Source organism: Dama dama, chromosome 31 (assembly GCF_033118175.1).
Source record: "Dama dama isolate Ldn47 chromosome 31, ASM3311817v1, whole genome shotgun sequence".
Taxonomy (NCBI): Eukaryota; Metazoa; Chordata; class Mammalia; order Artiodactyla; family Cervidae; genus Dama; species Dama dama.
Window position 1 is genome coordinate 15,644,328 of NC_083711.1, and position 18,138 is coordinate 15,662,465.

Sequence of the window (18,138 nt, forward strand, 5' to 3'; positions counted from 1 at the left end):
CAGAAAATTTGTTCAAGGGGAACAGACTTAAGTTGTGTTTTCCTCATTGATTCCTTGGCTTCTAATTCCTTATTTCCCTGTCTGTTTATAGATGCATTCATAAAGATTTTATTTTTAATATTTACTTACTCCAGTTTTTTGTTTTTTTTTTTTTATTGTTTTCACCAGGAGGATTCTTAAGGCAATCTAGTTCAATAGTACTACCTGAAATAGGAATAAAAGCCTACTCATTTTTAAATCCTTTTTATAACTTAAATAACAACTCTAGTTATCAGTCTTATATTAAAGAGCTCTCACCTATAAAAATTAAATCATAACTTAACAATTGTTTTAAATTTTGAACCATAAAGGAAGACACTTTTTAAAAATCTGCTTGCAAATAATTTCTTCATGGTAAAAATTCACTTAAAGAATTATACACTCATTTGAATCTCATCATGAGCAAGCATCATTTCCACATTAGTCTTAATAAGTTTCAGTTCAGCTGACTTGAAGTAAACATTTCGTTGTCTAGAATTTCTTTTTCAAGTGGCAAGTGGAGTTAACACAACCCTTACCCTAGAGAAGTTTACACTCCAGTGGAAAAATTATATAAGTAACCAAACAACTACTACTGTTTGATAGATATAAAAGGTAACAAAAAGAACTATGGATACAGCAACAAAAATAGAAGAAAGGCACTTGTTAAAACCTCAGCCTGTCTCTTTGTATGTGGGGGAGGAGCTGGCATCATCTGGCATTTTTTCACCATGGAGTCGTCACAGGAGCGGCGTATTGAGAGTAAACAGCTTCTCAGGCACACAGGCATAATGGATGTTCTGGGATTCGGGAAGGCAAAACAGAGTACGTGAAGGTACAGAGATATAAAGCATCATTGTGCGTGCAGGAAACAAATTGCCTGGTGCCATGAGGATTTAAATGGCAAGAAGGTCTTGTGAGAACTGAGACTGCCCATATTGTCATGGGCTATGGGAAAGGAGATGGAATTCTGTCTCTAGATGACTCAGAAGCATTGTTTTAAGCTGTGAAGGGACAGAACAAATGTCCAACAGGAATACCATTTTCAAACCTTGTGGTTCTGTTGACTGCCTTTACCTCTCTATGTGTAGTCCCTGGCTTTTAGGGGGCGCATTTTAACTTTTTGTTGAGCTGTGACCATTGTGTGAAGAAGAATAGAAACTGTGGTAACTAGAATGTATTCTCAGAAATGAGTACACTTCTTCTTTTATCTGGTCCATTTTATGGGGGAGTGAGTCAAGCTAGGTTAGTGTTTGTTATTAATACTTCAGAGCACCACACGCCTTGCACTCCGTGTGATGTCTGGGATGCCAAAGAGTTTTCTCAGTTCCTGCTCCATCTTTGAAGTTCAGCAGTCTCCACATGTCTACACCACAGAGGGTTGTCTCTTTTTATCCTCTATTCCTCCCCCAAGCAGCTCTGACCAGGACAAGTCACTCTGCTCACAATGTATTAAAGAAAAACACACCTAACTTAGAGTGGTTCAGATCAGTTCAGTTCAGTTCAGTCACTTAGTCGTGTCCGACTCTTTGCGACCCCATGAACCACAGCACACCAAGCCTCCCTGTCCATCACCAACTCCCGGAGTTCACCCAAACCCATGTCCATTGAGTTGATGATGTCATCCAACCATCTCATCCTCTGTCGTCCCCTTCTCCTCCTGCCCTCAATCTTTCCCAGAATCAGGGTCTTTTCCAATGAGTCAGTTCTTCGTATCAGGCGGCCAAAGTATTGCAGTGTCAGCTTCAACATCAGTCCTTCCAATGAACACCCAGGACTGATCTCCTTCAGGATAGACTGGTTGGATCTCCTTGCAGTCCAAGGGACTCTCAAGAGTCTTCTCCAACACCACAGTTCAAAAGCATCAATTCTTCGGTGCTCAGCTTTCTTCACAGTCCAGCTCTCACGTCCATACACAACCACTGGAAAAACCATAGCCTTTACTAGATGGACCTTTGTTGACAAAGTAATGTCTCTGTTTTTTAATATACTGTCTAGGTTGGTCATAACTTCCCTTCCAAGGAGTAAGCGTCTTTTAATTTCATGGCTGCAGTCACCGTCTGCAGTGTTTTTGGAGCCCAGAAAAATAAAGTCAGTCACTATTTCCACTGTTTCCCCATCTATTTGCCATGAAGTGATAGGACCAGATGCCATGATCTTAGTGTTCTGAATGTTGAGCTTTAAACCAACTTTTTCACTTTCCTCTTTCACTTTCATCAAGAGGCTCTTTAGCTCTTTCACTCTCTGCCATAAGGGTGGTGTCATCTGCATATCTGAGGTTATTGATATTTCTCCTGGCAATCTTGATTCCAGCTTGTGCTTCCTCCAGCCTAGCATTTCTCATGATGTATTCTGCATATAAGTTAAATAAGCAGGGTGACAATATACAGCCTTGATGTACTCCTTTTCTGATTTGGAACCAGTCTGTTGTTCCATGTCCAGTTCTAACTGTTGCTTCCTGACCTGCATACAGATTTCTCAAGAGGCAGATCAGGTGGTCTGGTATTCCCATCTCTTGAAGAATTTTCCACAGTTAGAGTGGTTAGGAAAGATGATGTTAATATGTTCTTAGAAAGAGCAGAGATGTAGATGAACCTAAAGACTGTCATACACAGTGAAGTCAATCAGAAAGAGAAAACAAATATTGTATATTAATGCATATGTGTGGAATTTAGGAAAATGGTACAGATGAACCTATTTGCAGAGCAGAAATAGAGACACGTACCTAAAGAACAAATGTATTAACACCAAGGGGGGACAGGGAAGTGGGATGAATTGGGAGACGGGATTGACATATCCACTACTACGTATGAAATGGGTAACTAATAGGAACCTATTAGGAACCTGCTGTATAGCACAGGGAATTCTACTTGGTGCTCTGTGACCCAAATGGAAAGGAAATCCAAAAAAAGAGCGTCTATATATATGCTGCTGCTAAGTCACGTCAGTCGTGTCCAACTCTGTGTGACCCCATAGACGGCAGCCCACCAGTCTCCCATCCCTGGGAGTCTCCAGGCAAGAATACTGGAGTGGGCTTCCATTTCCTTCTCCAGTGCATAAAAGTGAAAAGTGAAAGCGAAGTCGCTCAGTCGTGTCTGACTCTTCGCGACCCCATGGACTGTAGCCTACCAGTCTCCTCCGTCCATGGGATTTTCCAGGCAAGAGTATTGGAGTGGGGTGCCATTGCCTTCTCCGGTCTATATGTATACCTACAGTTAATTCATTTTTCCATACAGCAGAAACTAACACAACATTATAAAGCAAATATATCCAAATAACACTTAAAAAAAATGAGAGCCAGAGATACTTGGTGAACAACACTAATGACTAAATTCTCTCTGTAAGACCTTGGAAAACTCAATTATAAGCATCTGATCATAATGGGATCTACTTCAGAAGGCAGTTTTGAGGGTAAATAAGCTAACATATGGAAAGTCTTCAGCGTAGCACAATCAAAATGCTGTCAATAAATGTGAGCTGTCATTATCATCACCATCATCATCACTTACATCCAAGTCAATTTTATTCAAGTATTTCTAAGTGTGTGTGTGTGTGTGTGTGTACATGTCTTGGATTTTAAATTATTCATGTATTTGACTCTTTCATTCATCAGAAGAATATAGACTTGACTATAATCATTGTTTCAATTCTTTCTGACTACTTCAGGACATTTTGGGGCCTATATGTTAATGTCTTCTTCAGCTTCTACCAGAGAGTGATTGAGGAAGAAAAGTCATGTTGAATAACTGTTTCATTTAAATGGGACTTTTCAATCCTTCAAAAGAATTGCATATTAAAAATATATTACTCAAAGTGCCAATTCAGATAATATGCTTAAAACAGCAGTATTATCACAATTTGTAAAAATACAATTTAAGGTGTATGTTGCTTTCTCTACTATACATGTGTACAATATCCTATCAGAAATTACAGAAGAATTAAACTGTTTTTCACCAGGCACTTTAGTTTTCACATAAGCAGCTCCTTCTAATCTGGGAACAGAATGCAACGGAATCTATTTTTCTTAGGAAGAAAAGATTCTCCTCATAGCTGCACTGTTTTGAACCACCATTAACAAGAAAAGCAAGAAAACATCTTATTTCTTTTATTTCTTTTCTCATTTCAATCTCTTTAAAAAGAAAAAAAAAATCAATCATGAATTAAAAAGAAATGCTATATATTTTAATATTAAATTGAAAGCTTAAGGTGTTCTTTGCCTTGTTTTTACAATGCCTCAGAGTCATTCCTTACACCAAATAATAACATTTTAGTGTTTCAGTTTTATAGGCATCTCTAATTTTTATTGTTTACAAAAAAGAAGGAAATATTGATAAAATTCTTAAATGATGTTAAAGAAAGTTTTTATAGAAATGCAGAAGAATGAATTAAACAGTAAAAAACTATTCATTAGATTTTTGAAATTAGATTTCAGCATATTTTTTTCTTATTTCCTAAAAGTACAAAATGAATCTAAACTATTTCTCAGTAACTAAGTCTGTAAATATCTGTGACTTATCATATAGGTCTTTTGTTGCTTCTATCACAGAATAATGATAATTTAGTAGACTGTACAAGATAAGCTGTAAGAATAAACCAAATGACAAAAATTGAACTGAGAAATCTTTTCTCAAGCATATGGCCCTTTGCAGAAAAGAGTTTTCCATATATTTTTGGGTGCCTGCCAGGTTCCCCTTCTATGGAATTCTCCAGGCAAGAATACTGGAGTGGGTTGCCATGCCCTCTCCCAGGAGATCTTTCCCACCCAGGGATCAAACATAAGTCTCTTGAGTCTCCTGCATTGGCAGGCGGGTTCTTCACCACTAGTGCCACCTAGGGAGACCTTCCCGTGGACAGGTCAATGGATCCATCCTCTATTCTTTGACCACATTCCCTGTATGGTCATAAGTACACTCAGGAGAAATTATTTAAATACAAATAAACTTAAATTTGTAGAAGATACTCAAGAGCAATTATTTAAACAAGCATTCTTAAGACTGGAATTTCAGAGCATAGGGTGGATACCGCCAGGCCCAGTACGGCACCTGACACAACACATACCTAATAAACAATAAAAATTCAAAAGGAGCAAAAGAAGGAAGACAGGAAGGAGGGGAGGAGAAAACCGACCCCCCCCCGCCCCCCCCCCCGCCCCCCCCCGCCCAAGGAAAAACCGGATACAATTGTTAAAAAGTCATTTCCCTTGGTAGCAAAGTTTCTTCTCTCATTTTTTTAACCTATTGTATGCCTGTTGCAAATCACTTGAAGCTTTCAACAGCCATCCACAGTAAATAATTGTCCTGCAAAAGAGCAAGGTTGCTGTACTTGTTCTAACTAACAGTGTCAAGTGGGAAATTTCAAGAAAGAAAAAAATACATAATAAAATCCTAAATTATCTTAAAGGAAGTTTTTTTTATGCTCACTCATTTTCTATGTGCAAATTAAGTGAACAGAGAGATGTGACTTGACAAGAGCTGATGGCAAAATTTTAATCTTTCTCTGTCTTTCTGGTTCTCATGATCTGAGTTTTCCATTATCGCGAAAATCATCAAATCTGTTCTTAATGAGCTACTTTCCATCATGGCATCTGCACTTAAGACAGGGGATGGGTGACTCACAGACTCAGTTTTCTCTCAAAAACCATGTCCTTGAATCCCAGCTACTCAGAAATAACATCTGAATTACAAAGCTAATTCATTAAAATTCTTTCCTATTCTTTTAAGAGATTACTACATGGGTTTGCTTTATGTTTTTGGCCTATTCTGTATAACGTAATTCTGCATAATGTCACTAATTCCCTTTGGTTTTAGTTCCTAAACTTGCAAGATAAATAAATAGATGATGCTTTACGTGAGCCTTCTGTCTCCCTATAGTATTTCTCATCTTTATGCCACATGTGCTCTCTAGAAGCTTCAGTTGCTGCACAGGTGTTCAGACAGAGTTCTGTGGTTAACACATGCTTTTCCACAGATCTCCTGTAATGTTCCTTTGGCTTCACTTACTTCCTTTTATTTCATCTCTAATTTCTGATGAGAAGTAAATATAGCCTGTACAGTTGCCTTGAGTTTGAATGAATGTCAGCTGCTCAGCAAGTTTGACAAGTGTCACATTTTTCTTTAAGATAGAAAAGTCGATTTATCCCAGTGTAAAGTTTGCCGTATATTTATCCATTCTTAGTTGAAACTTTCTCTTGTAAGTTTAGGACTTTTGTTTTTTGTTTTTGGTAAAACTGCAGTACATGAGAAATGTGTAGGTCACTGTTTGTACATAAAGTGCTTGATAAATATAAGGTTTGGACGGTGTTGATGAATTCCAGAAAGCGTCATATATACCTGCTGAGAATCAGACACACTTCCTTAAGAGTTAAAAAGTCATAAAAATGAAATCTTTATTTTATATTTCCTGCCTCAGTGATACAATATGGAAATTTGTAATCCACTTTTTCTATATATATATATATATATATATATATATATATATATATATACACACACATGGCTTTTTCAGTAATAGAATCCACAAAATGTAGCACTAAATCCTTTTGCAAACTAAAACCCTTTACAGCATTATATTCTTCAGCTCTTTACTAAGCTGAATTACATAAAGCACAAATTACATAAAATAGTCTTATTTGATATTTTTTTTTACTCATTGTTTTCTGACACTGGTGACAATAATACCATCAGCCACAGTAGGTTTCTAGAAACAGGAAAAAACAATGTGTCTGATTTTCTAATATAAATAATCTTCTAGTTAAGGAAAAGGTTCACTGAGGAATACCTCACCAACTCAGCATATAATAAATTGATTATTCAGCAGAGATATAACATTAACACAAATAAACAGCAATTTGTACACCTACAGTTAATTAATATGTAATTAATTAAAGTGCTAAAATCATCTTAAAATTGATAGAAAATTTGAGCTGGAGCTATCCAACCTGCTCATTTTATAGATTTAGGAACGTAAGTCCAGAGAGTTTGTGATTCAGATCACTACCAGACGATTGCCCATCTGAAATTCATTAACCCAGTTCTCTTTCTTCTATATGTCTGTATGTTCTATAATCATATATATATATTGCATTAAAGGTTGAAAGATCAGATTACCTGACTCCATCAAGCTGTGTGGGCTTGGCCAAATCTCTTAACTTCTCTGTGCTTCAACTGCTTCATCTGAGATACAGATATATAGATAATAAAGCTACATGAGGATAGATCAGCTTATATATGTAAGATGTATATGGAATATAGTAAACATACAATGTGCGTGTGCGCCTAGCCATGTCCAACTCTTTGTGAACCCATGGACTGTAACCCATCAGGCTCCTCTGTCCATGGGATTTTCCTGGTAAGAATACTGGAGTGGGTTGCCACCTCCTCCCAAGGGATCTTCCCAACACAGGGATCACACCTGCATCTCTTACATCTCCTGCTTTGGCAGACAGATTCTTTACCACTGCACCACCTAAGGTCAAACACACAATAAATGGATATTATTATTGTCACGATAAATTTCTAGAAAAATATGAATTCAGATGTAATCTCATTCACACCTGGCTGCCTTCTGCTGCCTCGTTCTCCCCAGCGCACTGAATTCTTAATTTAGAAGCAGCATGAAACAGGAGTCACAGTCTGGCAGGGAATACCAGGAAACCACTGCTCAGAAAACTGGGAATTGAGGCTACAAAGTGAGTTACCTTACAAGCGTGTGTGTGCGCACACACACAGACACACACACACACCCTCAGCATTCTCCCAGCCCAATCTCCCGAGGTCAGATGGATAAATAGAAAGTTTCCTGGAATCATTACTGCCAGCTTGGGAAGCTGACAAGAATCATCCCACTGACATTCATTCGTAACGGATAAGTACCTCCGAGTCCTCACATAGGGCAGCTGGGACTGTTCTATTTTGCTTATCACTTCCAGACCCCCAGAACTTCCTGTTAGCTAAGTGCCCCTTCTCCAACAGGCCATACCACTAACCTTAAAGTAATGTGATTCTGCATTTTCACAATGGGGTTTTTGTGTGATGGAAAAATTTTCACGACAGTGTATTAAACTGTTTTATACTGTCATAAGCTTATCTTAACCAAATATAATTTGACAATACTCCTGTTACTAGTGCGATGTGTTTGGCTATGAAGGTTTGCTTTTTAACTTAGGAAGTATTTGGAGACCCTAATTTGCATGCATGCTGTTTCTGCAAAAATTTCTTGAAGATATAACTGTTAATTAGCACACACAAACACATGTGCACACGCACGCACACATACACACACATATATATATATGGAATCTAGAAAAATGGTACTGATGAACTTATTTCCAGGCCAAAAATAGAGGCACAGATGTAGAGAACAGACCCGTGGACACAGGTGGGGACGGAGAGGGTGGGAACTGAGAGAGGAGTGTTGACGATATGCAGCACCATTTATAAAACAGACAGCCAGTGGGAAGCGCCTGGACAGCGCAAGGAGCTCAACTCTCTGCCCTGTGATGACCTAGAGGGGTGGAGTGGCAGGGTGGGATAAATACCTACATTTTTAAAGATTTCTTTAAGGATAATTTTGAGCTTTGCATGAGAGCCTGGAAATAGAGGAGATAGGGAAGATGTCGAGGAAGCAAGATTACTTTTGAGAAAGTCTTGACTCTGCTGAGAACTGTAGAGGCAATGGGAGGTTGCTTCGCTGTGGCACGGGCGTGACATCCATCTCTGACTGCCCGGAGGGTCCAGGAGAAGGTGAAATTTCAAGCCTCTCAGGTTCATCCACCCAAATGGCTTCATCTCATTTTGCAGTTTCCATACTTTTTGTATGAAGACCCTAATTTGGGATAAGACAACTGTAAGATTAAGCATTTTCAGATTTTTCAGTATAGTCTGCTCTCTGACTGCAGGAGATAAAGGTGACTTTCATGCTGTTGTTCAGTCGTGTCCAACTCTTTGCAACCCGACGGACTGCAACATGCCAGGCCTCCCTGTCCTTCACTATCTCCCGGAGCTTACTCAAACTCACGTCCCTCAAGTCGGTGATGGCATCCAACCATCTCATCCTCTGTCGTCCCCTTCTCCTCCTGCCTTCAATCTTTCCCAACATCAGGGTCTTTTCCAATGAGTCAGTTCTTCACATCAGGTAGCCAAAGTATTGAAGTTTCATAACAGGTCTTGAAATTGAGTTAGAAAAATATATAGTTTCTCTTCTAAAATTTCTTTCAAGATTTCCGAGGCCAAGGTCAACAAACCTTTCTGTAAAGGGCCAGATAATAAATATTTTGGACTTGTGTGCTCAACTCTGCCCGGTAGCACAAAACCAATGATATTCAATACATAAACAAACGTTCCAGTTAAACTTTATTCACAAAAACAGATGGTCAAGCCTTCAGGCCATGGTTCACCAACTCCTGATCTGAAGTGACTATCTAAAGCCATCCAACTACACATTTGTTAAATTGATCTTTTCCTCAGTCTTTTTAAGTGCCACTGTTGTTACAGAAACCCAAACTTCATCCCATAGCAAGAGTGTGCTAAGTTGTATTGCTGATGCCTGCCATGGGCTGTTTTACCCACTGACCACCCACCAAGGGACCCTCATAGGCGTATGTGATCAGTGAATGGTTCCATCTAAAGGATCCTCTGATATTCATTGTTTTAGACTGAGTTGAGCCCAGGAAGCAGAGCTTGAGGGGGTAAAAAAAAAAAAAAAAAAACTTGGGTGCAGACAACCCTGGAGGTTTTAGGCAGCTGAAGGGGCAGATAAGTAAATTTAAGGAATAGGAAAGGGGGCCTGGCAAGAATAAGACAGGGAAAGAGGGAGCCAATGCCAGGGTGCTTTCTCAAGCTAGTCTTTCAGTTCAGTTCAGTTCAGTCACTCAGTCATGTCCGACTCTTTGTGTCCCCATGGACTGCAGCATGCCAGGCTTCTCTGTCCTTCACCAACTCCCGGAGTTTGCTCAAACTCATGTCCTTTGAGTAGGTGATGCCATCCAACCATCTCATCCTCTGTCGTCCCCTTCTCCACCTGCTTTCAGTCTTTCCCAGCATCAGGGTCTTTTCCAATGAGTCAGTTTTTTGCATCAGGTGGCCAAAGGATTGGAGCTTCAGCTTCAGTATCAGTCCTTCCAGTGAATATTCAGGACTGATTTCCTTTAGGATGGACTGGTTGGATCTCCTTGATGCCAAGGGACTCTCAAGAGTCTTCTCCAACACCAAAGTTCAAAAACATCAGTTCTTCAGTGCTCAGCTTTCCTTATACTCCATCTCTCACATCCATACATGACTACTGGAAAAACCATAGCTTTGACTAGACGGACCTTATTTGGCAAAGTAATGTTTCTGCTTCTTAATATGCTGTCTAAGTTGGTCATAGCTTTTCTTCCAAGGAGCAAGCATCTTTTAATTTCATAGCTGCAGTCACCATCTGCAGTGTTTTTGGAGCCCAAAAACATAGTCTCTCACTGTTGCCACTGTTTCCCCATCTATTTGCTGTGAAGTGATGGGACTGGATGCCATGATGTTAGTTTTTTGAATGTTGAGCTTTAAGCCAACTTTTTCTCTCTCTTCTTTCACTTTCAAGAGGCTCTTTAGTTCTTCTTTGCTTCCTGCCATAAGGATAGTGTTAGCTGCATGTCTGAGGTTATTGATATTTCTCCCGGCAATCTTGATTCCAGCTTGTTCTTCATCCATATCAGCATTTCCAATGATGTACTCTGCATGTAAGTTAAATAAGCAGGGTGACAATATATAGCCTTGACATACTCCTTTCCTGATTTGGAACCAGTCTGTTGTTACATGTCCAGTTCTATCTGTTGCTTCTTGACTTGCATACAGATTTCTCAGGAGGAAGGTCAGGTGGTCTGGTATTCCCATCTCTTTCAGATTTTTCCACAGTTTGTGGTGATCCACACAGTCAAAGACTTTGGCATAGTCAATAAAGCAGAAGTAGATGTTTTTCTTGACAATTGGGGCTTGATTGTATCAACATTCTTGGAAAAGACCTATATCTCATTCCTCTCTACTCTTTCCCAAGGGACAGAAAAGGACCCATTTAATCACTGACTCCTATTCTAGTCAAGGGCTGCTAAGTGGCTATTTATCAACTTCCTTGGGCTTCCCATTTGCATTTGAATGATTGTCATTCCGCAGCTTCAAGGAGCCTCAGGTAAGAAAGCATTCAAAATACAGGGTATGACTGAAGGAAATTAGTATGAGGTTACTAACATCTGCCTGAAAGTGGTCAAAACAGCAATGGCCAGGGCAAACAGGAAGGCAGCAAAGTGTTGACACAGGTATTCAGAATGGCCCACCCACTGGAGTAAGTCGGCTAATAGACTTATCAGATCTAAAGACAATGGCAAAAAGGCAAAACCTACAGAGAACTCTTGGCAACTTTAACTCTGAGGCAACTCATTAACTGATAACTCTGGAAAGGCATCTTGCATATTCCTTTTTCCATCTGTTGGCCTGCACTTTTGAAACTATTTGTCTCAGGTCTTTTTTTATTATTATTATTTTCTTTTTTCGTTGCACCGGGTCTTCGTTGCGATGCTCAGGCTTTCTCTTCTTGCGGTGAGCAAAGCAGGGGCTACTCTTCATTTTGGTGTCTAGGCTTCTCACTGTGGCGGCTTCTCTGGATGCAGCACACAGGTTCCAGGCACACAGGCTTCAGTAGTTGTAGCACACAGACTCAGTAGTTGTGGTTCATGGGCTGCAGAAAACAGATTCAGTAGGTGTGGTATGGGAGCTTAGTTTTCCCGAGGCAAGTGGGATCTTCCCGGACCAGGGATGGAACCCATGTCCCTGACTTGGCAGGAGGGTTCTTATCCACTCGACCACTAGGGAAGTCCTCTCCCAGTCCTCCTTATCTGCTTTTTCTCCTACAGCCCCTGAGGTCAGCGACTTCTCTTTATCGTCCTACACCTTTCCACCACAAACATCCTCGAACTGCCTCCAACTGCCATTTTCTGCTTTTGTGTCCCACTCACCAGTCAAGGCGATCTTACTAAATGGAGAAGATCAATCAGTTGCATTCATTTGAAAATATGTGCCCACATCCTGCTCATTTCCATATTGAGTTCTACAGCAGTGGGACAAAACTCTTGGTCAGAGTTCAGTACGTGCAGTCTCACTGATCTTTTTGACACTCTTTCCCCACTTTCAAAGTCTCCCATAATCATCAGTCCTATTTCCTTTGATTTATAATATTGTGTAAGTTTCAGGTGTATAGTAAAGAGATTCCATATATTTTACTTTCAGGTTCTTTTCCATTGCAAGTTATTACAAGATACTGAATATAGTTTCCTGTGCTATATAGTAAAACCTTGTTGCTTATCTATTTTGTGTAGAGTCCTTTGTGTCTGTTAATCGCATATTCCTAATTCATTCTCCCACCATCCCTTTCCCCTTTGGTGACCTTAAGTTTGCTTTCCATGTCTCTCCGTGAGTCTGTTTCTATTTCATGTATAAATTCATTTGTATTATTTTTTAGATTCCCATATATAAGTGACACCATTTAACATTTGGCTTTTGCTGTTTCACTTACTTCACCAAGTATAAAATTCTCTAGTCCATTCATGTTGCTGTGAATGGCAATATCTCATTCTTTTTTTGACTAGGTAACATTCCATTGTGTGTGTGTGTATATATATATATAGATATATATATACTACATCTTCCTAAGTCAATCATCTGTCGATGAGCACTTGAGTTGTTTCCATGTCTTGGCTATTGTAGACAGTGCTGCTAAGATTTCGGATGTTTTTGCACATGAGGACCCTGAAGTTCAGGGACAAACTACTCCCTGAAGCCACAAGATAAGGATGTGGCCACGTGAGAATGCAGATTTTCAGTGTGGATTTGCCGTCCAGCTCTTAGTGCATTGAGTGCAGGACATGGGAAGACATCCCACACGTGGGCATCATGCTTCTCTAGAACTTCCAGACCTCACATTCTTAACAGCCTATTCCTTAGACTGTCTAGGTCTCAGCCTACCAACAGATCTGCATGAATATACTAGTTGCTGAATATACACTATCAACTGGCTACAGGATACAGGTATGTTGAGACAGCACTCTCCTTAGCTGGTAGGATGGCCCAAGAGCCTGCTGGGAAGAGAAATCTCCATGAGCCAGGGTTCTGGTCAGCCAGCATCCTTATCCGTTGACCCGAGGGGGAAGTGCAAGTATAGCTTTCTGTGGGTGAGAAAGACTGAGAATCATGTCCTAGGATTCTGAAGATAGGCAAATGTCAGAGATTCTGAGCTATCCATTGTAATTGTCCCGGTGGATTGTCAGTCAATCACAAGACGTCATAATTTGGTCACTGCCTCTCCCTAAGATACAGAGGAGATTTGTGGAGTCTTAAATCCTTCCTGTGGGAAGGAAGCTTAGAAATCATTGTAAATACTGCTCTTTGCCATTGGCAATAATCACTTCCCAAACATCTGGACAACTGACTTCTAATCTCTGTTCAGACAGCTCATTATAGGGGCTGGGAGGAGTAGGGGTGGACTACTCCTATCTCAATCAGCTAATCAGTATGTTTTGAGCTGAGTGGGGGAGAGTTTGCGTCAGCTTTCTGGTTCTACAGTCTCATGTGCCTCCTGCTGACTAAAATTATCCACTTTCAATTTTCGAGTTTAACTAGGGATCTTGTGTTAGTATTAATTCATTTTTGGTTAAAAAAAAAAAAAATCCTCAGAATACAATTTTAAATTCCTATGACACTCGGAAGTCACTTGTATTGGGAGCAAGAAGTACGTGGACAGAAGAGACATTTGAAATTTTATCTTTTGTCGCCACCTGGTGGTAGAAGATTTTCTCATATTTCATTTTTGCGCTTAAAGTTCTTTTATTTGTTGGTAAGGAAAATCTCTAAACCAAGAAAATAAGTTGCCTTGAGCATTGAAGTCAAGTACTGATACACTAGGCATACTGTAGGTTAGTAAATATATTTAATGAATGAATTTTAATTTGCTTTAGTGAATTGCAATGTCTATAATTTTATCATTTGAATTACATAAAGCTCTCATGTGATGAATAAAAGTGATCCATAGCATTATCTCAAAGGTAGTTGTCTTTTCTTAAGTTTAATTGATTTTTGGTTTAAGTTAATAGAGTTACATGATTGAAACTAGTTGACTAAGGCATTTTATTATTTTAAGAATGCAAATACACTTAAAGTTACAATTTAACCAATATGTTAACCAAAAGTTAAAATTTGGTGAACATTTTGACATATGATTGAAAAAGTGTAAAACCTTTACAAATTCTCGAAAAACTATCAGGGGAAAGAACAATAAAACCTGAGCTACACATCATTTGTTGTAGACCATCGCCACCTTGTGGACCGAGAAAGAAGTACTATAGGCTGTGACTCTGTTAAGGTGGAAATTTTTCTTATTGATAGAAAACGCCTATTCAGATTTTAAATTAAATGTAATTACTGGAAACAACGATAACAAGCAATAACAAGTCTGACAACACACTTACCTACCAAACAATTAGACAGCTAAAATATCATAAGGAATTTGATTAAAAGTATAAGTCAGAGTCATTTCTTAGTGCCCAAGTAGGCTAGGCATTAATAACCGTTTTGAGGTTCAGGTTCACATCTGCCAAACAAAGGAAGTAGATTGGAAAGAATCTTGCAAATGTGGGGCTTTGTATCACAGCAGTTGTAAATCCAAATGCAATATACATCCATTTCTCTATTTTCAATATTTGTTATATTTCTGGCTACATAACCTGTTTAAAAGAAATGTTTTCTATTTTCTCACTCACAACCAAAAAATTATTCATTTGTCCAACATTATTTTAGACCATAGGTCCCCAGAAGAAGAACTAATGCTAAACAGTTTTCCTATGCCTAATTGGTAAGTCCTACTGCATGAAAGTACGAATAAATAGCATCACATGTTTATGATATAGGTACATTAATGTTTCTGTACATGATGTTTACACTTAAACAGTGCTAATAGCTCACATATATGACAAGATTCTTTCCTTTCATGGTTACTTGTTGAATACTTAATTTGAAAAACAGTTCTCAAGAACTATCATTGCTGTATTGTGTCTTTAAAATGCGTGAAACTTTTTCTTTTCTCTGTTAACAAAGGACGAGAAAGTTTTTTAAAAGGTCAAATTCTTAATTGTAAGAATATTTTTATGTAAAATACTTTAAATTGTTCTAAGTCTTCCCTGTAAATAATAAAAAATTGATTAAGATCGATAAATTAGAATATATCAAGATTTATTTTATATAAGCATTTGTGTAGTCTGTGCAAGGAAAATCAGAAATACGGCAGCAGAGTTTAGGACAACATGAGATTTTTTGGATGTGTGTTTAAATCAAACAGCAAACATTTTATAAGGATGAGAATGTGATACTTATTAACATACTTAGTATTGACCCAGTATTACATGTCAGGGCTTTCCTGGTTGCTCAGTGGTAAAGAATTCACCTGCCAATGCAGGAGTCGCCGGTTCAATCCCTGTGTCAGGAAGAGCCCCTAGAGAAGGAAATGGCAAACCCACTCCAGTATTCTTGCCTGGGAAATCTCATGGACAGAGGAGCTTGGCCAGCTACAGTGTGTTGGGTCACAAAGAGTTGGACATGAAGTAGGGACTACGCATGCACGTGATATTAACATGCCACTTTTACTAGTACCATGCACAAGTTCTGCTCTGCTGGTCTTGTTTCTACAGAGAATTATTTTTTCAATTCACAATTTTCTTTATAAATATACATCTATGTTATGTGCATATAATTGTGTGTTACCACACAAATATATGCCCAAAGAGTGCTGATCTTGAAAAAAGTAAAATCGTTCGTAGATTAAATGTTCTTCTGAGTATGAAGTTTTTCTAGCTTAGTAATTGGCAGCTCTTACACCCATGCCTCTGTTGAAGCGATTAAAAAAGGATCATTTCCCAGAACTACAGGTGCACAACAGACTGGAATCATTACGCAAAAGAACAGAACTCTGGAGAGAAACCCAGTGAATAAAAAAGTCATGTTCCTGGCCACTTTTGCCTTTAGCTCTTTGTTTTTTCAGCTCTATTTGGATAGCCAACGTGAAATATGCAAAAATTATAATAGATTTGAGGTAAGCCATTCAAGATTAGGAATGTATGCCTTGAATTAAACAAACTCCCATAAGAATGCATTGGAGGCAGAAATGACCAAAAGGCCAAACTTGCATTAATACATTTTAAAAGCTAAAGTGTACATAGGGGAGTTGACAGATTAGAATGCATTACATGAGTTTTTAGAAAACTACACATTTTCTGCGGGTCTTCTGAATCTGCCATCTTGTCCCAATTCATAAGAATCACATTTTCCCTTATGGGTCTGTTAAGCCTCTCAGCCCCTGGGCCACCTCAAGTGTTTGAAATCTCATCTGAAAGCCAGTGTGGGGCCCAGCGGCAGGTCATCATGTTTCCAGAGCCCTGTTCTGAGTATGAGATATGAAAATGTATTGATGAGTTTGCTATCACGTTTTCATGATTCCACAGTCAAGATCTTTTAAGCGTAAAATGACTTTTTTTTCCAAATGTGCTCCTAAGTATATCTCATCTTTGAATTAGCTGGAGAGAAAGAACACATGAAATGAAAAACAGAACATTAAAAAACTACTGTAATAGGGGAAGGAAAGGTTTACAAGCTGAGAAGCAGGGGTAATTTGGGAAATGAAACTTGCAAAGAGAAATAAATTTTAGTTCAGTGATGAACAGAATGAGTTAGACGAGATAGTGTAGAAATGAATGGGGCCACTCATGAGTGTGTATGTCAGTATTAAATTTGAAGGAAAAATGAAATGGGGTGAGAGATTGGATGAAAGGGGGAGGGCAGAAACAGGATCAAAATATTAGACAGTGGTAGAGTGGAGGAGGGAAGAAAATACTAGTCATTGAGATACCTTTATCTGCTGCTAAAGTGCATGCAATTTCTGTTGTTAAAATATACGTAATTCCTGGCTCACGCGTTCATCTATGACAATGACCTCAGGAAAGGAAAATCACATTTAAGAAAACATCCATGCTGCCTAAGTGTATGAACTAGAGGTTATCTTAAACCCTTTCAAGGGTGAAGCGGTTTGGGGCTTTCTCTGTACCATTCTCTCCGATCCGATCTTTCCTAAAGAGTGGGGAACGGAGATTTTTGGTTTTTGTTTTTCAAGTAGGTGATCTAGAACTTCAAGAGAAAAGACGACGTTGCAAAGTTTTTAGTTTTTTTTTTTTTTTTCTCTGTATGCCAACACTGGAAAGGGGACGCGTGGGAAGACTTGCAGAGGACTGGAACAGAAGGAATTCGGAACGATCTAGGGTGGAGGGAGGAAAAAGGCCGAGATCAAACTTGATGAAAACTAAGGGGGCGGGCGGGGGCGGCGGGACAGGACAGACTCGGCCAGGCGAGGAAGTGGGAGCGCGCGAGGGTGAGGGACTCGGTCGGCCCCGGGCTTGGGGCGGTCGTTCTCACCATTGTCCCCGTGGTTTTCCGCCTGGGAAAACGTTATGAAACATTTCCTTCCTCTGTGTCACCGGGCCCCTCCCTCTTTTTCGATGGAAGAGCTGCTGGGGCTTTTGCTTAGAGACCTAGATAGAGGTGCAAAGGCTCAGCTTTTCTGGGTTTCCGACTGCCTCTCCGCTTCCACGGGGAAAAGCGGGGAGGAGTCGGGGACCCCTAATTTGCCCACCGCATCCTTTCTAGCCCCTGCGATGCTGCCACTCTCTGGGTGGAAAAGTAGGGTTCCTGGACGTTTGTGCCCAGCTGGCCTCTGCCCCGCAGCTGCTAGTAGGTGGAAGAAGGCCGACTGGGCGGGAGTGGAGTATTTCCCCCAAAGTAGAGAATGCGCACTTCCCTCCCCAGGCTTCGGGGAATGGAACCGCGTTCCAGATCACCTCTTCCGGAAGTGTGAACCCGGGTCTCCACCGAGAAATCTCTAAGGCCCGGGGCGGAGGGGGACGGGATGGGAGTTGCAGGAGGCGAGGGCAGATGACGGACGAGAAGATCGATGCCAAACGCGTTTTCAAATCAAGGCCCTTGGAAAGTGTCTCCTGGCCTCTTCACCCAGGCACGCTTTCTAGGGGACGCGCTGGCCCTACCCAGCTTGCCAGAGAACAGT